We start from the raw sequence: 23172 nt of genomic DNA on the forward strand, positions 1-23172 counted from the left end.
AAGAAAACTCCAACTCCCCTTTCCTCTCCCCAGAGCGCAAACCTGAAGTCTCTTGACATCTCCTATGATTTAATCATTAGGGTGAGGTGCTTTGCTGAGGAACAGCCTCAGCAGAAGGTCAGATTTCAAGGATAACACTTGCACCAACAGAATGGTGTAAAAGAGATTTATTTTCTCAATACAGATATTTATTAAATATATTGCGAATGCCACCAGTATATTTTCTGCCCTTGCATTCAAAGCGTTTTCAAGGAAAACATGTATCACTCTATACAGTTCACAGATGCGTAGGCTGAGGCACAGCAAAAAACAAATGATCTGGTGGTTCAAAATCAATAACTATATCAGCAACATAATTTGCAGAGGAACTCTAAGCAACTGGCTTGTTTATTATGCTAAATACATAAGTACCTCAGGACTGGCAAACATTCCTGAAGGCAAGGCTTTTTTGATGCAAAGCCTCCTAATGTACCCAACTTTGCACTGAATGCTCTGAGAAGTAAGAGTTAACTTTAATGAAAGCCTGTTTGTGCTTTAAAATGTCATATATATATATAGCTTGATTAATGGAAATAGATTAGAAAGAAATATATTTTAATATGGAGAACGTACTTACCAGTGCACTATCAGAGCACAACTGACATGGGACGCAGCCTAAACAAAAGTCAGCAGCTACTAATGAGGCTTGTTAGTGATGCTAATCTATGTAAATGTTATTAATTGAGAACATCTATCTTTTATCTCCAACATTTGGTAATCAGGCAATTAAAAAACAATGACATTCCCGGCGGTTGTTCTCCCAGTAAAAAAAAAAGTGATCAAAGAGTCCTGAATAAGGAAAGGGAAAGTCCCTTATCAAGAGCTGGGCCTTGCCTTGGGCTACCAGGCCTCATTAAAGGCAGAAAAGCTCTGTTGATCACCAATTAACCTGATTTGTAGGAACTCTGATAAAGACCTCAAACAACATGAGTTTTCTTAACTATAATAAATGACACAGTTTATTGACAAAAATAAAAACGTTTGGTTTGGAAAAGAACATAAAGGAGCTATTCAAATTGGGGAGCCCTACCACACACCAGGCCTGAAAGACGTGGTTCAGGTTTAACTTCACCACATTGGTGGCATATTATCAATGCCAGATACAGTCAAACCTATTAACAGCCATATACACCACAACCAAATATATACATATTTGGTAGCTGTCACATAAATTTCTGTCATCTCTAGTCATAACAGACAGCAGATTGCATTAATTATGTATGTACTATGCTCATGAATGGAAATTCAGCGCTCTAGGGTGAACCCTGTATCTCGAAACACAAAAGTAAAAAAAAAAAAAAGGTCTTTTCTTGAGGCTTAATTGGTGGACATTTTGTGATTATACTTTTTTTTTTTTTTAATCTTAGCAGTTGCTTTAAATTATCCCTAGTGTAAATTTCCATATGCCTTTTTAACCCCTTCTTTCCTTTCTGGAGAATTTAATTCTTCCTCTCAGGTATTGTTCATAGTGTCATGACTAGTAGGTAGAGCACCACAGTGTGACTGTCAACGATAATTGTAATTATTGCTAGCGGTTCATTAATTCACATGGTGATGGCCTGTCCCTGTTTATCTCTCTGGAGAAAGAGGGAATAATAACTAAATGTAAAACCTGGGCCTAGACTTGAGTGAAAAAGTACCACGAATACGGTACCAAACTCAAACCTTCCCTGTATTTAAAGGTTAAATGGTTTTGTTTTGCCACTACAGCTATTCCACCAAACCTATGCATTGTGAATGTATGTACTAGAGATAAATTGTCTGCATACTGGGGATCTTGCCAGCATTAGCAGGTCTTACCAAATTATACGCTGGACTTACATTGTCTTATATGCAAAATTTTAAGTGTGCTTTAGGTCTTCAATTATAAAATACATTTGAGACTGTAAGACTAAACCTATCTTATTAGGTCTATTGAGTAGCCGATGTCCATGATCTTTATGGGCCAGATCTGACTTTGATAAGAATCAGATTGGGTCATAAAGTGAAAAAATACCACTGTCACTTTTTCTGACATAGCCATTTGACACATGCAGGACTGTATCTCAGATTTATAAATCAAAAATCCAGCTCACTTTTCTTCCTTATGATGGAGGCCTTCATCATTTCTATAAAAATATTTTCCATTATAAAATATTTTTTTCCTCCTCACATCTGCCCTTTTTATTCTCTCTTCATGCCTACTCAATGCAGAACTGAAGTAATGAAGAAAATCATATGGGGAGGTCCAACGCCTTTAAATGAGCAATTTTTAAAAAACTTCAACTCTAATACAAAATTGATGATATGTCACATTTAGCTGAGACTGTTGGGTATCAAAAGACATGTCTGAGAAGAAACAAAAAAGAGACATAGCAGCAAGGGTAGTAGAAAGTGTCAACAACCCCTTTGAAGCTCAGACCCCTTTTTATTAAGATGATAGAATGAAAGGTCGGGTGCTTGATGTTGGAGCATGTGAATATTTTGATCTGAGATGACATCTATGTTTTTGCTTAACTAATGCATTATTGACCCTCCCCCCCAAAAAAAGGTATTGGTTAGTGATACCAAGGGTGAGCTTTTATCTTACCATATAGATCTGAGCATGTTTTACAGCAAAGATAATTATCTCTAACCAGTGATTTTGGTTGGTCTTTGATTTAGCTGTTCAAGCAGATGCCACCATAGAGATTCTATTATGCGCAAACAATTGTATTTCGTTGGTAAGTGCCCTGCATGCCTACCTCATTATTAGAACCCAATTAATTTTTTCTTTGTAATAAAGTGGAAAGACTTAGAGCTAACAGGAAGGCTAATCTAAAGAAATTTGGACCAACTGCAAAGAGTACCTGGAAGACGCATAAAGAAAGAAGAGCGGTAATTACGTGGCACATGCACACATACAAAAAAGAAAGAACATGAATTGAAGTTTCAGAAACAGGCCCAGGGAGCACAGATCGCAATCTGGCTAGATTGCGAAAGTAGTGCTAAAATGTCTTAATTATATGATTGATGTAAGCTTCAAAAGAAAGCTCAGTGTTCACAATGGCTACAAGGTTATGAGTGTTATCTAATGTATAAAGAAAACTACCACTGAAAGCAAACACTACACGTGAAACTTGAGACCTTTCTCTTTCAGAACCAATCAATAACGTCTTATTTTTAATCTATATTATGTTTAAGAAAATGTGATGACATCTTTGATTGAAGATCACACAAACAATTATGCTAATAATGACTCACTTTGTAGGATCTACAAGGACTAGATCTACAAGGACTGTCGTCTGAATTCCTGTGACACTGTACGCGAGGGGACCTGGTTCAATTACCCGATAGAAGTACATGGGCTATTTGTTTGAGACAAACTGGAAAAAGCACTGCTTGGAGACACTGATTAACACACTCTAACACAGTTCTGATTACTTTAAACCCATGACTTAGTTCACCAGTAAATTTTCTGTTTTCAAGATAGTGGGCTTAGCTGACACCGGGAATCTCATCTTGCAGGGAATTCCAGCATTTCAAAACTTGTTTTTCTCCAAATCAGAAAAAAAGCCTTTCAGATTTCATTATTTAGGACCTTTTTTTTTTTACTTTCAAGTTTGTCACTAAAATTTAATTTTGTTTCAGTTTTATCATTACAACTGTTAATATCAATGGAAAATAAATAAATAAAATTTAGATTTCATCAAAAGGAAACATTTTTTATAATTTGGTGTTAAAAATTCAATTAAGGAATCAATACAAACTTTTTTTCCATCAAGCACATCATTGTATTCCAGAAGGAAATTGCTTAATTTGAAAATTGTAAACTGAAGGTGGTTTCTGGGCTTTCTAAAAGTTTGCATAAGATGATTCAACATTTCTCTGTCTTTCAGTACCACTGTCAATAAACTGCTTTTCTGTCTTTCTCTTGGCGCTGAGCTATTTGTTCCAGGGGATATGAAGAAATGTTATCTTTGCATACAAAATGCACTCATCCATGTACACCCAGCAAATCTTATTCTAAGACACTACTAAGTGTTTCTTTGCAAGTATCCAAAACTACAGGTAAGCTGGATAGACATGAAATAGGTCTTTATCCACAATGGACAGAAGAATAAAATTAAAAGATACAAATCCACTATGGCACAGCATATGTTTTTAATGCAAGCATTCACGTAAATGTCTTCTTCTGAGATGGGTTTGGGTAGTACAAACTACCTGATCTTTGTCAGGGCTGTAGGTGAAGCAGTCTTCTCCTCTACCTATCCGATCTGTTTATTATTGAAGGGTAACTCCCTCAATTGGAGATACCCAAATATAATCTTAACACAGTTGGCCCAATTCTATTTAGAAGTCCTATTTTATGAGTCCTGATTGACCAGGTCTGATGGTAATAGAGTGAGAGTTAGTGCTACAAGCATTACACAGAAGAGGCAAAAATAAAAGCTCTACTGTGCAGACAGGAGGGGTGAAGGGTCCATTGAAAATCAGAGAGATTAGCAACTCATCACATTATATGTGGGTTATCAGGAGACAGAGGTAATGAAAGTGAGACCTATATCCTTGATCAATAAGAGTTTGACTGCATTTTGAGTTCATTTTCCCCTGCCGAGAGTGAGACAGCAAGCTTACTATTGATCACAGTGTTAATCCATAACTAGTCTGGGCCCTAGCCTAGTGGAACAAGGAGGAAAAATAAGATAATAAGCAGGAACTCTTGATCTTTTATTACAGTGTGCTAGATAAAGAGAGTGCAAGGTTCAAGGTGAAATACTTTATAGTTAACCCCTTCTTTGCTTCTTAACTCCAAGCGCATGAATGAAAGTAAATTAGCCCGGCCTCATTTTTTGATATATATTGACCTTGAATCCTGTTGACAAACCTTTTTCTAGGACACCCACATGTCTGTACAGGTTACCACTCCACATCTCTTCAAAGCCCAGGGGACAGAGACACTCACGTGGCATCTGAGATGCAGTGGCCACATCCTTAGCTGATGAAAGCCTGTGTCTTCCCCCTGAAATAAGCAGGCACGAGTTGCTGTAGCTGAGGTGAGGTGAGATGCATCCCTAAACCTCACCTTCAGCACTGTCATTTGGAAACTGAACTTGCTGATCCTAAGACAAACAACAGTTTCCATTGCTTGTGTATTTATTCCAGCCTTTGTTACAAGCACGTCTAGGTATTCTCTAGTTATAGCTTTTGGTTGTGGGGGTTTTTTTTTCTCTCTGATGTTTTTAACTGACAACATGTGCAATTAAGACAACTTAATCTTTCCCGTGGCAACAGCTGATTGATGTCAGAGACAGCAACTCTTTTGAGGTGAGCAGCCGACAGGAAGTAGTGATGGCCAATTACCTTTTAATAAATCCTGGGAAAAGGAGGGAAATTAACATTGTTATTGCAAATGTGTTTTTAAACCATGAATATTCTATAAACTGCAGCTTCAGTAAAATTTTAAAATAGCAGCATTCCCTTCAAGACTAAGATGACCTTTGTTTCCTAATTAAAGTTTCCATAAAGCATTAGAAATATAAGTTTAAAGTTCCTTCCATTTGGAGCTTAGGAGCACACCGAGAGCCTAATAATGCAGGAAACACCTCCTCTGGCTCCTGTATTAGTATAAGAGAAATATTTGCATCTACATATGCATTCAGCCTTACCGCCTCATTGTGTGATCATGTCACATTTCACCAGATAATAGTTCGGTACCGACATTTCTAGTCTGAGTTAGTGACCCATATTCCAGCAGAGCAGCGACATTGCCCGTGCTGTTGCAGATGGCTTTAGGATGTGACTGAGAACGAACAGCCTTGTAAGTGCAGTTTATGAGAAACGGTTTCATTTTCTTAATAAATAAATAAATAAAAACCACTCCCTTTTATTCCTCGAATTTTGGGGCCAAAAGTTACAAGTTTGGCCTGCCTAGATAAAAATTATTTTTCTTCTGTAGACTGCATCAATGCACGTCATCCCTCGTGAACTCAGCACATATGGCACTGAAGGAGTACTCTTACAGATCTCGGTGTGAATCTCACCGTAGTGCAACTATTTGATCCTGTGACTTGGCCAAAACATAATTATACTCTGCCTGTCAATGCCCCGTTGCTGCTGCGGTTGGGTAGTGTGCCTTTCAGCTCTCCCAGGTTACAACTAACACATTCAGATAGCCTGTACAACTAATTTACAATCTCTATAGAGCTACTTCACAGTTAGCTCCTTTTAGTAGTTGTTAAATTATCCCTATGCATCATTTACATGTTGCATGAGTTGGTTGGGATAATTAATGTCTGTAAAGCACTCTGAGGGTTTTGGATCAAACATACAGTAGAATTACAATGAATCATTCTGGTGATGATGATGATGAATAAATACTACAGTAAAAAACTGACAACGGTTTTCATATGTTATTAAAAATACAAACCTGTAGCTGGAATGCTCTTTTCCAGCTGTGAGTGCGTGCCCTGTAGTCTCAGATACTCAAACAGAGAGAAGATTAATCTTCAAGTGGTAGATAGCCAGTTATTCTTTAGCATTCAGCTTGTTTTACACAAGGGTGTGTAATGCAACTACCCGCTGTAACATAAATCAATTTATGGACAAAACAAGAGGAGGAAAAAATCCCATTGTTCTTTAGTTTAATAACACACACAAAAATAATACAGGGAAAAGTGAATGATAAGAGTCCCAAGAAATGGCAGGGGATTTTTTTCAGAATATCAAATTGCTAAAATATTGCTGTAGGCAGCACCCACAAGTTAAGCTGAGTGGTTCTTCCTACACAATATAGAGAAGCAGAGACTCCTGCAGATCAAAAGCAAGCATCACTTTGCAGTTTTAGGGGCTGTGTTTACTGGTCTTCTCTCCTTTATTTTATAGTACTTCAGTAGTTCAATGCATGTTATTAGTTTTATATTCTGAAAACACAGCTTTGACTGCAGAGGCCCAAATATTTGACGCCTTTAATTCAAGGTGTTGGTTTTCCCTGACAAGGAGGTTTCCCCCAACTCTCTTGTCTCATTTTTGTCGTGCACTTGAAAGCACTCATTAAGTTTGCAATGAAAGGGGGTGGTTAGAGCAGAGCAAATTGTAAAGGGGACTCTTACACAGGAGCTGCTTTTATAAGGCCATGATCTAGACTGGACACTGATGCCTCGATTTTCTTATGCAAGTATTTATGTATGCATGTGAACAAGGCATAGATTTGTGTGCTTTGAACAACTTCCCCTAAATCTTTATGGATTGTATTTTCTGACTACAGCCTCCATTTATGCCCATGCCAATATTTAGTGCAATCCCTGCACAAATAAATGTTATTGTCTTCATCTAACCAAGGCAGCAACCTTAAAAATATCACTCCTGACAGATACGTGTATGGAGATTCAAACCTGCAGATGAAGCCGTCTATACTCATCTGCTATAACGTGTGCCAAACCAACAATGAAATGCAACGTAACATTCATAGTCAGATCAGAGCCTTATGGTTTTACTCTCTTGAAAGTCCTACAGTTCTCAAGCTCTCATTTCTGCCTAAGGTGCCCCTGGGGGGGCTACAGAGCCCTGCTAAATATTTGCAAAGGAGTCCACTTCTTGTGAAAGTCTAATATGGAAAGTTTTACCTTTAAACTATGGGGTGAATGAATCTGCCAAGTCATTAAGGAAGGAGAGGGAGCAGAGCGTGGAGTTGGAAGGCTGCTTTTCTCTTTTTGTTAGGAATGTTTCACCTTGTTTCTAGGAGTGAGAATTCAGAGTCAGTCTCTGGAGACAGAGCAAGCCAAGGTTCCAATACAGTGTATTAAGTATTTTATTACTTAAGAGTATATAGGAAGGGAGATATAGAAAACCATTAGAAGAATAATTCAAGGAAGATGGACTTTGATCAGTTTATGGTCTAGTTGTCATGTATAGAAAGCGTCCAGAGTGGAAACCTAAACAGAGTCCCTCAAGTCTGCATGTGCTGCGTTCTTACCTTCTATGTTCAGTTGTTAGGTATGCTAGGACAGGTCATTAACAGTCTCACAAAACACTTTTTTAAAATCAGAACTAACCCGTTGGACAATTTTTTGGCCAATTTGTCAAGTTGCAGTCAAATTTCCTTAGGCAAAGTTAGACATTTAGTTCTACAGCATTTGAGATGCTCCCAGAGGACTGGGATGGATGGGGCAGAAGGTGCCCAGAGAGGACTTGGAGGACAGCAATCAGATGCCAGCACAAATCACATAATATTCAAAGAGTGGTGGACTGCATGGACAGCAGCAATTTAAAAAAAAATGCTTTGGAGTGGAGTAATGTTCTAAAATGGATTATCTTCCCTCAGCTGTGGGAAATAGCCAATATGAACCTCGGGAGCCATCCTAATGTTTGAACGGTGCCACACTAGCTGCGGCACAGCGTCACCTTTTCACCCACTACTTCAGCTGTCCTAATAGGTACATGCCCATGCTCCTCTGTCCCCCTGATTCTCACCATAGGACTGGAGCATCGGCTCCAGAAATATTTCCCAGGAAGACATTTTTACCATAAAAATAGCACATCTCTATGACTACATGGAAAATTTTATACCACACTTACCATGAAATATGAGCTAAGGAAGGTGGTTTTTTCATATAGAAAGTAAAGAGTTTTCTTTCATTCATCAAATTGTAATGTCATAAATAGTAGATAGAATAGATGTTTATTAATTATTCCCTTTCAAAATGTCCACCAGTGGTGTAAACTGAAACTGATGGATTTATTTTGGGAAAAAAAAATTAATTTTATTTTGCATCTGTTGTTTTTAACAGCGCTTAATTTAAAAATTACTTCAGATTAAAGAAGGAAAATAACACTTTAATATATTTCAGTATGTTCAAGATTTGTAAAGTATCCTAAGAGGCAATTAAATTCTTATTTTCCAAAAACCATTTTTTGTAACAATACACAGCAGATGATTTCTGTCTGATGTTGTATTTTACCTGGCTTTAATTCAAACACGCAAGATTGCTACATGTACTCAAATGAAAAGACCATATAAAATACAGCTACCCCACCACCTCGCTTACCACGTGTGACTGCTATAATCGCAAAGGCGTTGAGAGATGAGCCGCAGCCCTTTTATTCAGCTGGATTTAGTTGGGATCTGCCACGTGGTGGAAGACGTTGATTATATTTTTATGGTTGGTAGCTCTTTGGTGACCTAAGCAAAATACTCTGCTCACAACTACGTCCCCGATCCATTTTGGAGAAGTCAATGCCTGGACACGTTGGGGATATCTGGCATAAAAATTAATTCTCCTGTACCATTGGGGGTTATTTTACTGTAACATACACTGTAACCATGCAAAGGAACACTGTCATGAGATGTTACAAATAGAGTTTCAGCTCCAGATTGTCGAAGCTAACAATAATTTATGTAATTATTTTATATTAATTATAGGTCATCTACTAATATCTTTAATTAATTAATGTTGTAATGCGATTATGTAATTCATAGTTACTGTTGGAAAAGGTTAATTTATCAAGAAAGACACAAGGTAAACAGAGATGGTATTAAAACCTCATATAAACATTTAATTCAAAACTTGAACAAAACATAAAGAAACAGTATAAAGAAATAAATGCTTAAACATCTATGTATACACACCTGTATATCTATTGCAAGTTCATAAAATAGTTTGATTTCTTATAGGTTTTTTTTTCTCTCCTTAAAATGAGACAACCGTAATTTTTATTTTTGTTTCAGTGGGAATTTTAATCGAAAAAAAATTAATTTTCTGGTCACTTGGAGGAAACCATTCCTTTTTGCAATATTTTAGCCAAAGGAATTCTTTTTAATTATGTTTAAATTATTATTGTGACTTCATTTACATGAAAATTGTTCTTATTGAGGACAAATGTAAATTAAAAGATTAGTAGTTCTGTGGTTATGTCAGTAACATTTTTATAAACGCAACCTAAAATTAAAGTCTTTGTAAGCAATTTTTTCTTTAAATCATATATATTTTCCAAGATTTTGCAATTTGCTTTAATATCAGCCCTAAAAAGTATATTTACCTCTTCCTTGGCTGAACTTCCCAGTACCACAGGGCTTAGGAAACCAGAATTACCTTCAGGAGGACTCGCAGATCTCCCACAGAGGTCCTTTCCCTGCTCTGGAGGGGAAAGAGGGCTTTTAGCCCCTGAAAGCCTGCAGGTCCCCATTCTCCCAGGGTATCCTAGAGCAGCTGTCAGGTTTCTTACATCTTCACTTGCTGCCGGATCTCACAGACTATTTTATGCCTGAGCAACTTTGTTCAACAGAATATTTTTTTCTGAATTCACTGGAATTGCTCTTATTTATTTCTGAGCTGACAGCTGCTGAAGTTCTTGGGAGTTCTTTGCGGCACATTGCCTCTTCCTACGTGCTTGTGCAGAGCCAGGGGTTGTTCTGAGTTAGGATAGTCATCTAAACCACCACGGAGGAGGCAAACAACTGACAAAAATCATGCAATTGAAAGCCACGATGTTAAACAGGTGTAGTGGATCAGAATCCACCCCTGGTGTTCATTACTGGCATATGCTATAATACTATCAAATTATTTCAGCAACCTGATGTGAGAATGGGGTGTGGGGTAGAAATTTGCAGATGGTAACAAGGGCAAAAAATGCCGAATGAATTTTAAATCTGTGCAGCGTAACATTTTAGCATCAAAGTGAGCATTTAGTACCAAATACCATTAATTAACATTTCCATGGGCTTTTTATTAAATGCTTGCTCAGCAAGTCAAGTGTCTTTCAAGCTCGGAACAGCTGTGAATGTATAAAAATATATTGACATAGATACATTCATGCATGCAAATAAATGTATTTCTTTCATTTGTTGTGAATGATTGTTATTACATCACAGGTTTTTAACAAGTTGGAAGCTAATTTGCATTGTCAACCTGAACAGCTGAAAGGGGGTCATACATTAATACCTGTCTACCTGTTTGCAATCACTCTGTAGCATCTGGTCCCAGTTAATGCTTTCAGTTTCCTACTTATTAGAAGCTTGCTCCAAGGAAAGGGGTACAGACCCTAACCCAGATCTCACCTCCAGCATCTCTTTTAAGGCTACTCGGGTACTTACTTAATAGTAGCTTTAAATCCAAAAAAAGTCAGTTGATGCCAAACAAGAAATAAAAAAGGCATAAATTAAGTTTAAAGTAGTGCACTGCAACGAACAGTTCTGCAACCAAGTGCAGTTCTTACAGCTTAATCATCATATAGCTTGCTAATGCCAGACCCAGTTTGCAATCACCTGATAGCTTTTGTTTTTACCCTGTGATAGTAACTAAATTAATTTGTTTCCTAATAAAGTATTTCAGGATGTTGAGAAAATACAGATAAGTAGACAAAATCCTTATTAGGATCATCAGTATTAACATAAAATCCTTTTGTGCTCATTAAAGAAAATACAGTCAATTTAATTAATGCACATTAATCCCTAGTTGACATTAAAATCAGCTAAAAAACAACACTGATATAGATTATTAAAATGAGACCAAAAAAAGTGTACAAGATGGCCCCTATAGGAAGAAAATCATTACTGAAGACCTAGGTTTCCTATTTTTTTTAATGGAAAATGTAATCCATCTGGAGCCACAGCAGCCTGCCCATTACTCTAAGGGAAGTTTGCACCCACCAGTCATTTACCTGTGGGACTCAGGAGCAGAAAGGAACCCCGGAGATGAAAATCTATCGCATGCAATGGGGATGTGGAAAAGCTCTACTCATTCTCATACTAGTCCTTGCTGGAAGTGAAGTGACGGGTTTTGCACAGGACACTGGGCTGTATTATTTTCAGGACTATTGCTAAGCTTGAGAAACTGCTTTTCACCTTCTTTATCCCATGTGTGCTTTCTGTACTTTTGTTGCCTTGGCCACGATTCAGCAACATGTTAAGACATCTCATGATCTCTAAGTGGGTAAATGATCTCATCCCTGTTCAGCAAAGCTCTCAATCTCATATTTTATTTTAGGCACGAGATGTCTCAATGAAGTCTATGAGATCCCTCACGTGGCATCAATTAAGCAGGTGCTTGAGTAGTGTTATAAAAAAAGCCGGAGTGACTCAGGTGTATAAGACATTTTCCAAAGCATTGTAGGTAGACACCTAAATCTCATAAGCTTTATATGTGGGTTCAAACATGTCCTATGCGTGAATGTGAGTGCACATCAAATACACCTGCTCTGGGACCAACGCAGGTATTTGAGCCCCACCTGAGTAGGAGGTGTCTGCTGGCACAGGGCTGTGCCAGCGTGACAGTACCAACCATGGGACACAAGTTCTTGTTTGCTCAGTGACCTCTAAACGCAGCACTGCACTGAGCTCTGCAGGAAGGCTATGCCATGATCAGGATCCCCTGGGTGAATTTCCAGTCGATCCTCAGGGATCTGTCCTGCTGCCCAGTGTGCAGCGGGAATCGAGGGACCACTCAACATCCCATCTCCTTCCCTTGGAAGCTGGAACAACATCAAGAATCAGGCAGTTGCAGGTCTGGAATTTGCAACAGTGATGCTTTAGGTGCCTGACACCCACAGGGGATCCCAGACTTACCATGTTCACCCAAGAGTTCCATTCCCTCCTCCGCCTCCCCCGTACCTGCTCTAACCACTGAGATAGAGAGCCATGCTCATACTTACACGTTCTCTCTGGCCCATTTTTTCCTGCAAAGTGGAACCATTTCAGGAGGAACTGATGAAAATGTGACCCATTTCTCCCCTTCATCTCCCAGCAGAGCTGGGCCAGGGGCTTATATCCGCTCAGATGGAAGAGGACCTTGAGTATAGATCACCATGCCTCTGGGACTAGTCTAACCCCTGGAGGGCTGGTGGAAGGCCAGGGAAACCGGACCTTCCAGGTGGGAAAAGATAGCAGGTCAGTCCTCTTTCTTCACCAGGTTCATTTTCTCTTCTAAAGCCCTGAGAATTCCCTCTCAACAAGACCCCTTGGGCAAGCGCAGGGGCCTCGTTTCCGAAGAGCTCAGAGAAAAAAGCAGAAACCACCAAGTTGTTCAGCACTGCCAAGGGACAGACAACGCTAGACCTGCCCAGAGGCAAATTCTAGGCACTTGCCAGGCTTCAAGGAAAACAGCTGTGGAGCCTACAAACTCTGAGTTTATTTTGATAAGCAGCTGCACAGACATTTTGAGAAGCCACATTTTGGACATAGGTGTGTAAGTGCCTTTGTACACCTAGCCTAAGTTACCTTTGAAAATTAGTTCTAGATGGCTCTGCAAATATTATCTTACTAGTATGTTGTTGAAAGGGGACCAAAATCATTTGCTTGTGGAAAGTGTGTGTTGACGAGAGATTTATCTTCAATGTGTAGCTTAGATTTCAACTGAAGATGGCAGAAATGTTTTCTGAAAGAGAAATGTAGTAAGCTCTGCTTTAGAATTCTTGTGTATATAGCAAAAAATCAATTCATTTTTATAGAATGTAGGATCAATAATATGTATCTGTGCTCCTGGACACTAGTATTTCTAAAATACTATTCAAGTCACGGCAGGCCTTATTTAAGTTAATGAGAGTTTTGCCATTGATTGTTTGGTTACATTTCACTTTATATTTCTTCATCGGTACCTGGTGGTTTTATTTTACACAGATTTTAACTCCAGAGTTACTTTTTTTTTTTTCTTTTTCTCCAGGATTTCTGTCCTCTGTTAAAACCCTATGCACTCTCCCCTCACTATTGATTACACTCACAGACTCTTATCTTCAGCTTATAACTTATTTTCTTCACTACTTAAAAAATTAAGATAAAACATGAAAAAGAAAAAAGTGAATTGTGCCATTATCCCATGAACAATGCTTTTGTTTGAGAACATACCTAGCTGCTAACAAAATAGAATAACTTTTTTTTAATGGCATGACATGTTCCAAACTATGATAAGGTTTTGGGCTAATTAAATAAGGAGTAAGGTTTGTTAACATACGGGTTTTATGATAGATGTTAGTATGTGGAGCCTTTGCCTTTTTTTTTTTTTTTTTGCTTCATATTTTGAAGTTTCCTTTTATGTGTGTGAAAAATGAGTAAAAGTGTCAAGTCTTATCACACCTGACCTTGCTTTTTGGCTAGCCTCTTTCCCTTATCTATCACACACATTACTCTCCCCATCATAACGTGGTAGTGCAAACATCGCAGCTGGCCAGCAAACATGACCAAAGCTACCTTTAAACTACCTCTAGACTCTTTAAACTCAACTAAAAGGCTGATTAAGTTCCACCTCTTTGGTCATTATCTCCTTTCGATAGCCACGCGATGAAAAAGCAATCTAGTAAAAAGCTGTCTCATAGGAAAACTAGTTAAAGTGTGTGCTTGCTTAGGACGGTGTACTTAAAGAAAACAATTTATTCCTTCGCCAAAACCAACTGCGTAAACTAGTTTAGCTGTTTGCCGAGGCTTGGAATGAACAAACATCGTTTTTTTTTCCTCCCAAAGCTCCTCGGGGAAGGGGGAACGACCGGGCCCTTGGCGCGGCCGGGTGCGGGGCCCGGCGCTCCCGCAGCGCGGGGGCGGACAGGGCCGGGGACCCCGCCCGGCAACTTGCCCGAGGCAAAATCCGCACTCAGCCCCGCAGCCCACCAGCGGATGCCTTATCCCCTTCCCGGGCAGGTAGAAACAACCCCTCATCCAGAAAAGCTATGGGAAAACCCGACCGCGCTCCATCTCTCCCTTGCTTATGGCAAGGAGACGCTTTGCACCGCGATGGCCCGGGAGGTGCGTTAACCCCCACTTGTGGTTTGACCCGTTCTCCCTCCCCACCTTCCCAGGAATTAGATTTTTTATTTTTTTTTCCCCCTAAACAAATGTAAAAGGAAGAGATTAGGCAGGGGAGGGAGAGGCTGGCTGCGAGCGGCAGGGTGGGGTGCCAGGCTGCAGCCGGCATGTGTAGGAAAACCACAAGCCTTTCTCCGGCTGTGTTTGCTCGGGTTTCTTTTGCAAGCGTGGCACAATGGCAACCATTCAGGAATTAGTCAATATGACCTGGCACTAACAAGCCCTAAAAACATATATGCTTCATTCTCACAGAGCCTAGGAATCATGTTTTTAAGTGGGATTTACTTTACTTTGTCAACAGAACAGGTGATGTGGGAAGTCCCTGCCGTAGAGTAAAAGCGTTCACCGTCCCCTCCTCCAAAAGAGACGTTTGGACCATAAAACCACCTTTCCCGGCCAGCTGAAGCGGTCCCAGCGCAGGCGGACCTAAGTGACAGGATTTCCCCCAGGAAAAGAAGCTGGAAAAGAGAAATGCCCTGGGAACTGACCGGGCAATAAAACCGGCCTCCCCCGGGACGTGGGAGCTTCCCACGGTGCAAGCAGGGACGAGGTCCCACGGGCGCCGAGAGGGCGGGCAGGAGAGGGACCCCGGCCACGAAGGGGTTACGAGCCCGGTAACGAGAACGATTTGTCACCGGCACCAACCAGGACCAAAAAAAAAAAAAAACTAAAAATAAATAAATAAAATAAAGAAGAATTACTGATTAACGTGATCTGTCAATACGCCTTTGCCCCGCGGGACTGGAGCCGGTCTGTTACCTGGCACCTCCTCTGCCATCTCCCGCACCTCGCTGAGCCTCCGCGTCCCCGGCCGGGCCCCGAGCCGGGGGCAAACCCCGCCGGGGCCAGGCTGCCCCCGGGTACAGGCCCAGGGCCAGGCGGACCTCCCTGCCCCGGGCATCGAGCGTGGCTTTAGGCTGGGCTTGAGGGCTCCCCGCCTCCCCAGGCGCGCAGTCGGGGGGGGAACCCAAAAAACCCTCATCCGCAGACACGGAGATCCCGCTGCGGCGGGAGGAGGGAGGACGTGCTGCGAGGCGCAGCCCTGACGCTGCAGGGAAAAGGGAAAAAAATAATATTAAAAAAAAAAAAGGTGGTTGGAAAAGTTTATTTCTCGTAGCCTAGTGTGGCTGACGCAGGGGAAACACATACACACACACAAAGTACCTTAATTAAACGTGCCCAGACGCCCTGGGGACGGCTCGCCCCGGCACCGCCGCTCAGGGGCTGCCCGGGAAGGGACTAGCCGCCGGGAACCAGAGCTCCTTGGGCAAATTAATTCATCATAGAGCTTGTTAAAGAAGTTGCAGGGCAGGAATGTGGTGGGCTGGGGGGCTTTTTTGCTTTTGGGGGGGGGCGGGGGGGTGTTTTGGTTTTAACTCCTCTCTAGGGACAAACAGCAACTGGCAGCCAAAAGACTTTCTGAACTGTTTCATCCGGGGAAACTGAGGAGAAAACTGACGGCTAACTCCCTCCGCATTTTAAATATGCTTGAATATAATTGACCGACCGCCGCTATTAAGCATTTGACGTGGCTGATGGTGCGGTACTCAGGTGCTTTGAAAGTCCCAGAAAATGCTCATTTGCAGGAAGAACTTGTTAAAAATAAAGGGCTTGGATTCAATTAAGAGGCTAAAGGCATTTTTTTGTGCGACCGTTCGCATCCTGATTGTGTAAGCGCTCCTCCGCTTCTCTACGTATATCAAATTTTTAGTTCAGAAAAGCCTAGTAGCTGCGCGGTACTAGTTCATAGAAACCCCTCACTGTATTTCCCGAAAACCTCTTCTGTGCTGTAGGACCTGCTGTGTTAAATTATGATCCAAAGGCTGTGGGGTGGGAACAATCAATCAGAATACCTGGGGTAGTGTGTAATGTGTGTGCTCTTGCCAGCGGGAGCAAGCGGCCCCTGAACACAGTCCCCCAGCAGGTTAAATAAATATGATACTATAGACAAACCGAGAGGATCACATGGCCGCATCAATCAGCTGTTGATAAAATACAATCTTCCTTTAATACACGCTGGGAAAGTTATTTAACACTTAGAAAACCTGAATCCGGTGCTGTTTCTTTTAGTAAAAGGGGAGAAAAATAATTCTTTGAAAGTGCAACTCTTCTTAAAAGGCAAGGAGAGGTGACAGTTGCATTTTCCTGGGGGATATAATAGAAAGCTTTTAATGAAGCCACAGACACTGTACAAAGTACGTGAGTCACGACGCTGGAAAAAAATACAAAAGCTGTTAAAAGAACAAGTCAATGTATAAGTGGCCGGAGTCGATTCCAGGCTGCGCATTAGGATTTAGTTCCTTTTCATTCATGATTTCACAACCCGGGTGGCTGAAAGGCTCCCCAGAACAGTTTCTTCTTGGCATGCAATTAGGGACCAGCACCTCCAAGGAGGAACCGGCCAGGGGCTCTTCCCTCCCAGGTCAGCATTTACCGCAGCTGCTGGGCAGTTTGAGCGGCTGCAGAAACAGGACAGACACGGATGCTTTTTTTTTCAAATAGACTTTGTCAGAGAAATAATAAAAGATTTTAATTTCCTAAAAGAAATCAGTTCTCCGGGGTATTTATTGAAACAAAACGTTGTTGGTAGTGGCTGATCGCGGCGGGGGTTTGTTGGATTTTTTTTTTCCCCGAGACCGGTAGGAAGGAGTGGGGCTATTGGGGTGCAATGAGTTTTTTCCGTCTCAGGTAAGGGAGAGTGGAAGAAGTTTTGCCCGCTGAGATAAAAACTGCTGTCGCCCAAGTACGCTTTGGGATTCTCGCCCGTTCGTCCCCTTCCCGCTTTCCACTCACTTAAATGCGCCTTTTTTTTAATTCTTTTTTTTTTTTTTTAATTCCCATCACGGTGTCTTGTGCCACTTTTATCCCCTGGCAGGCCCGGCTCTCCCCCGTGGGCTGCAAAGCCCCCAGCGTGTTTGCAGCGACACTGCCGGCAGCAGTTTGGGGGTTAAACACCTTCCCCCGGTCACCGAGCCCCACTCCCGCCTACCTGAAGCTCCCCAAGGCACGGGGAACGTCAGCACCAAGCCTGGGGCAGATAAAGCATAAATCACTAGGCAGCCAAAACCTCTAAGGGAGGGAAATTCTGACAAGGCTTCCCCTAATAAATAAAGATTAATGCCCACTGTAACAAGGAAGCGATTGGAAGTGATGTTTATACAAGAGAAATCCTGGAAATGCGGGGAAGGGGCGGGGGGGAGAAGCCCGGGAGGGTGGCAGACCGTCCCGAGTGTTGGAATCGTGGCTGATGAGCCAAAAAGGACGCTCGGTCCCTCCCAAGGCTCGGCTGCCAGCGTTTTGCAGCTGGGAACACCCACGCCGCCGTGAGTCCTCCCCGCCCGGCGTCGCGAGTGGGGCAATCGCGGGGACGCCTTGAACCCCACGGGTGCTGGAGGGGCACCTAGGGGCGGGAGTGAAAGCGGCTGGAAAGCACGGCCTGGGACAGGGAGCAACCCACGCGTGGGCGCGGAGCCCGGAGGCGGGGGGAGGCGGCGGAGTCCCCGCAGGCAGCCCCGAGGGAGCCGCGGGCGCCTCCGCTCCTCTGATCTGTTTGGAAAGTTGCGCTAAAGAGCTCTTCACCTGGAACAGCCACCCCTAAGCACCCTCCAGGGGCTTGTTGGGCAGCTGTAATGGCGAGGCCAGGGGGTCTTGTTTGGCTAGACGTGGGGACATTTGTCATGGCTGACCTGTGAACTTCAGCTTCTGAGCCCAGAACTGTAAGGAGAGGTTCGGGCTAATGTAATAAAGTGAGAGAGACAAGAGGAAAGGCCTATCTTGCCCCAGGGCCACCACATGTTCACTCCGTTTTACTGTCAGTGCTACACGGAAGCTGTGGCTTCATTTCATATTCCATTAATATTTACAGCGGCGATTGAATTTCCCATTACAAAGTTCACCATACACACGCTGCTAATATGAAATATTAATAGTATTGTGCACATTATGAAAAGTCTTACTATTAAAAAAAATACTGATATCTACTGGGCAATTTGCACGGGTAAATTCATTTACTGTGTCCACCCGGACCGAGGGGACCCGCCGCCGCGGCAGCGCGGGTGTGCGCGGGGGTTGCGCGGCGGACGGAGGCGGAGATGGCAGCACAGGAAGCAGCAAGCAGCAAGCCCCGCGTAGTGCCACCTCCACCCGCGGAACTAAGCCCTTTGCTTTTGAAGGGTCACGTTTTTCATCTGCTGTGGGGCATCCCGAGGTGCCCAAAGCGGCTTTTCCCAGCGAAGGGAACGGCCCGGGGCGGGGGGGTTGGTGAATCCGATGAGGCCGGGGGGGGGTGTAGGTTTTTTTGATCTTTTCCCCCCAGCTGGACTTTTCGAGCCGGTGTGAAGCACAAGTAAACCCTGTGCGTCTAGAAGATGAGTAATCGGGCATCAACTTACTTTTACAGCCCGCAGCTGAGTCACTTCTCAGTTGCTGCTCAGGGCGGACAGAGAAATCCTATCTGCTGTGAAAGGAAAATTGGCCGCCAGAGTCCCAAAAGTGCCCCGAGGATCTGGGCATGAAAGCAAATGAAAGCAAACCCATATTTTCCAGATCGCGTGGAAAACAGAGCAGTACTGAATTTAACCGGTGCAAACTTACACGGACAGGACGACCCTTGGAGCACTCCATGGTGCTTCCATTTTAGAGAGGGGCTACCCAGGATTATTCTCCTCTCTTTTTTTTCCTTTTTTTTTTTTTAATTACTCCGAGCACAAACAGTCTTTCCTTTCGATGCATCGCAAATCTGCACGTTCTTGGGAAAATACACATTTGGCACTTGCCTGTGAGCGGGGCGCAGGGAGAGCAAGGAGCGGGTTTGGGAGGCGGCGAGCTGCCCCGCCGGCTCGGATGGCTCTCGACTCCCCACCCAAGCCCCGCGTTTAGCATCCGCAGGTGCTTAAAATATTAGGAAAAAAGTTGGCATAACGTGAGATTTTTACAGCTTCCTCTCCCTCCCCGAGATAAATCTTTAACTACACTGATGCCGGTCTGCAACTCAGATTCCTTTAAAAGAAAAAGGAAATAAAACCAAAAAACTTGTTTTCTGTCAGGAGCTGGGCTGTATTGATCTACACGAGTATTTACTTTCTGCTGATTGCAGTAAGTAAGAGCCGCTGTAGCGTCACTCTCTTCACCTTGACTCCTTGGTGAAGGTTGTGTTTGAACCTCTCCGGGAGTGTCTCACCTCCCTGCTCTGCCAGATTTAACAGTTTCCTAGAGGTCTGGGCCCTGGCTAAGCTGTGCCTAGGGCTGATTTTTCCCTGCTGTATTTTGACCATGAGGAATAATCAAAACCAGAAGGAAGTCCCTGCCCAACTATAGGTGCTGCAGATGTGTGTATAGATATAACCATCAGGGAGCAGATCGTGGTGGCTCCTCTGTTTTCCCAAAGCTTCCCCCACCCACGAGGAATAGACGCTATTTATGACTCTTAATAGATCTGGATGAAGGTAATTTAGGAATCCTTACTTTCGGTTCTCCGCTCCGGGAGATGACAGGCTCTAGGAGGTACGGATGGGTGACATTTCCACCATGAGATCCGTCCTTTCCCCCTCCCGGCTCCCCCCCTTCCAGCCCTAAATGTGTCATGCTTTGTCACATCCTCTGCGTGTGTGTTTTTAGAGAACATTTGAATAAAAGGCTCGATGCCAGGTATTGGTGACACAGTGGGTGGAATTTGCAGCCTTTCCACAAAGAGTTGGAAGCCTCCATTTGCATAAGGTCAGGGTACAGCTTCTCACAGAACTTTAGCAGCATCTCTGTCTCTTAGCAACACTCTTGCACTCTTGGTCCCTGCATTAAATTGACTGGTCCTTTCCTTTTCTTCCTTTCACAGGGAGGCTTACAATAAAATGTCACCCTTCCAACCTGTGCCTGTCACCCAGTAGGTCATCTGTTTCTCTTACACCTCCTTCCCCCCTCACTTCATCTCCAATTAGGGGGATGAGATTATTCATTTGGTGGATTCCCAAAACTGCTTCATTTTTTATTTTGTTAATTAATATTAATAACATTTCTCCTTTTGTATTAATAAAAAGAAGCCCTCATAAACAGTGAGGAGATAAGGAGCAAATTGCAGGCACCTGCAAAACAATGGGATTGGAGAGGGGTAATAAGGCGAGTGGAGATAGAGAGAGCAAGGTTTAGGTCATCCTCTCCACCCATTTAGTTGATGCAGGGTTGAACTCAGCATGGAAGCCTTCAATGTGCTCAGAATATTAGAGTCACCCCTCTTGGCTCCGGCATGGGAATTGGTGACAGAATACAGATGCTGATAGGTGGTGTTAATGGAGGGTCAGGCTTGGACAATAGTATCCATCACTTGCCTCATGGCTCTGCTGTCAGATGGAGTCATTTCTGACTGCTCTATCACCAAGATTTGGGAGAGATTCAATTATTACATTCAGCTTGGCAGCGGTAGATACAAATCCATGCCCAAAGGACCGGAAAAATCACCCCCTTTCTCTCTCCCAGAGTGGGTTTTCCCCCTTTCTAAATTTAAAAAAAAAAAAAGAAAGAAATGTTCGTGCCATTCAATATGCCCCTCTACTAGGAGTCCCTGGAAAAAAAAAAAAAAAATCAGCCGCCACATTGCTCGGCCTGAGAGTTACCTGTCAGTTACATCGGCACCGTGAGACTTTTGTCGGGAAGATTGTTGCGGATCCTCTAACCTTTGAAGCCTGTACCGAGAGTTCGTGCCTTTCCCCCAGGAATTCGGGCTCTGCGTCCCTGGCAGGGAGGTGAAAATCGTGCCTCTGGGTGCCAAGGGCTGAGCACGACCCGCTGCAGAGCCCGTCTCCGCCCGGGGCGGCTTGGAAGCTGGTTTATCAAGTGCCCAGAAAGTGCCCCCATTCACTTTAAGGACAGGGCTAAAGGACAAAGCCGCGCAAAAGCTCTCCATTTCCCCTTTCCTACTTTTAAAGGTATTTAAGTGGTGATAGCCGTTTTAAATTCAGTCTGGATTTTATTCCCCGGCTCCCTGTGGCGAACTGATCCACTTCTAAAGAGGAATGGCTTGTTTTCTCTAACACGTTATCCATCTCTTGAGAGGTGCAAATGCTAAGGTGAAACCCGGTGCTTTTCAGCGGTATTTTTTCAAAACTCTTCCGCAAACGTCCCCCTCCCTCCCCGCTGCTCCTCCCGAAGCTTTCAGACACTGTAATTCCTGCAAGATAAATTCCCAGGTAATGGGTTCTGAGAAAAAGCAACAGAGGTTAGGAGTCAACTGCCTCCTCTTTAATAATTCACGTGTCATATTTCTTCCACTTTGTCAAGTTGGCTAAAGAAGATGGGCAGGGCTGAGACAGGCAGACACTTGAGTTTATTATCCGAGGGCTGGGGGACCCAGGGAAGGGCGAAGCCCTCTCTTCATCTCGGAGAGGGGCAAATTCTGCTGCCTGGCTCCCGGGTTGCCATCTGCTCGCCCATATCCCAGCGATTCCCCTTGTTTTCCATCAGACGCACTCCTGCCTAGCTTGCCTCTTCCTGCGATCCCCCATTCTCCTCTCCTATTTACCTTTAAAGCTCTTAATTGCCCCTTCGCTTCTTCTACTACCATAAAAAAAATACCACTTACAAATAAATCTGAGAGCCCGTAGTGTATTATTTTTTTGTTGTTAGCCAATGCAGTGTGATACGACTGTCTCCCTGAGTTACAATACTCTTTCGCATGGGATATTTCTCTGCACGTGTTTGTAAAAGTTTCGGAGCTCTCTAGCTCAAATTCAGGCAGTTTTGGATAACCGGAGGGAATCTGGGCTTTATTGGTCAGGTGAGGAAGCTTGGGGCTGGGCTGGGTTCTCCAAAGCAGCAGTGCAACAAAATACCACGACTGCAAATGCAGGCAAAAACTTCTCGCTTAAGCGGAGAAGGCAAACAGTTGACTCTTCCGAAATTTGTCACCCTTCCCTACAGGACACAGGTCTCCGAAAAGAGTACAAATTTGATGCATTATAATCCCATTACTCCCTGCTAATTTGTCTTCTCAGATCGCTTTTAGAAAAACTTCCAGGATTCTCTAATTTTCCACTTTCTTGCCCCGTCCTTAAGGCATACTTCCACCGCATTCTCCCAAACCTATCTCCTAGTGCGAGTGCGGGATAATGTCATGTACCAGTGAACGTGTCGGCTGCATTTTTGAAATAAAACACAAGAAAAGGAGAAGGGAAGCGGCTCTCTGAGCCACGCCGCCTGCTCTCGAAAGCACGAATCCAGGTGAAAACGCGAGTGACAGCAGAGCGGAGAATGTCTTTATTCTTTCGGGAGCTGCCTCTTTTCTCCTTTTACCATATTACGATTTTCCTCATGGTACGGTTTAAAGTAAAACACTTTTTCTCAACAGTCTTTCATTGAAGCAGCAACACAGTTTAACTGATCTTTTGCAGTGTGGTCTC

Source organism: Phaethon aethereus (assembly GCF_964289735.1).
Source record: "Phaethon aethereus genome assembly, chromosome: 12".
NCBI lineage: Eukaryota > Metazoa > Chordata > Aves > Phaethontiformes > Phaethontidae > Phaethon > Phaethon aethereus.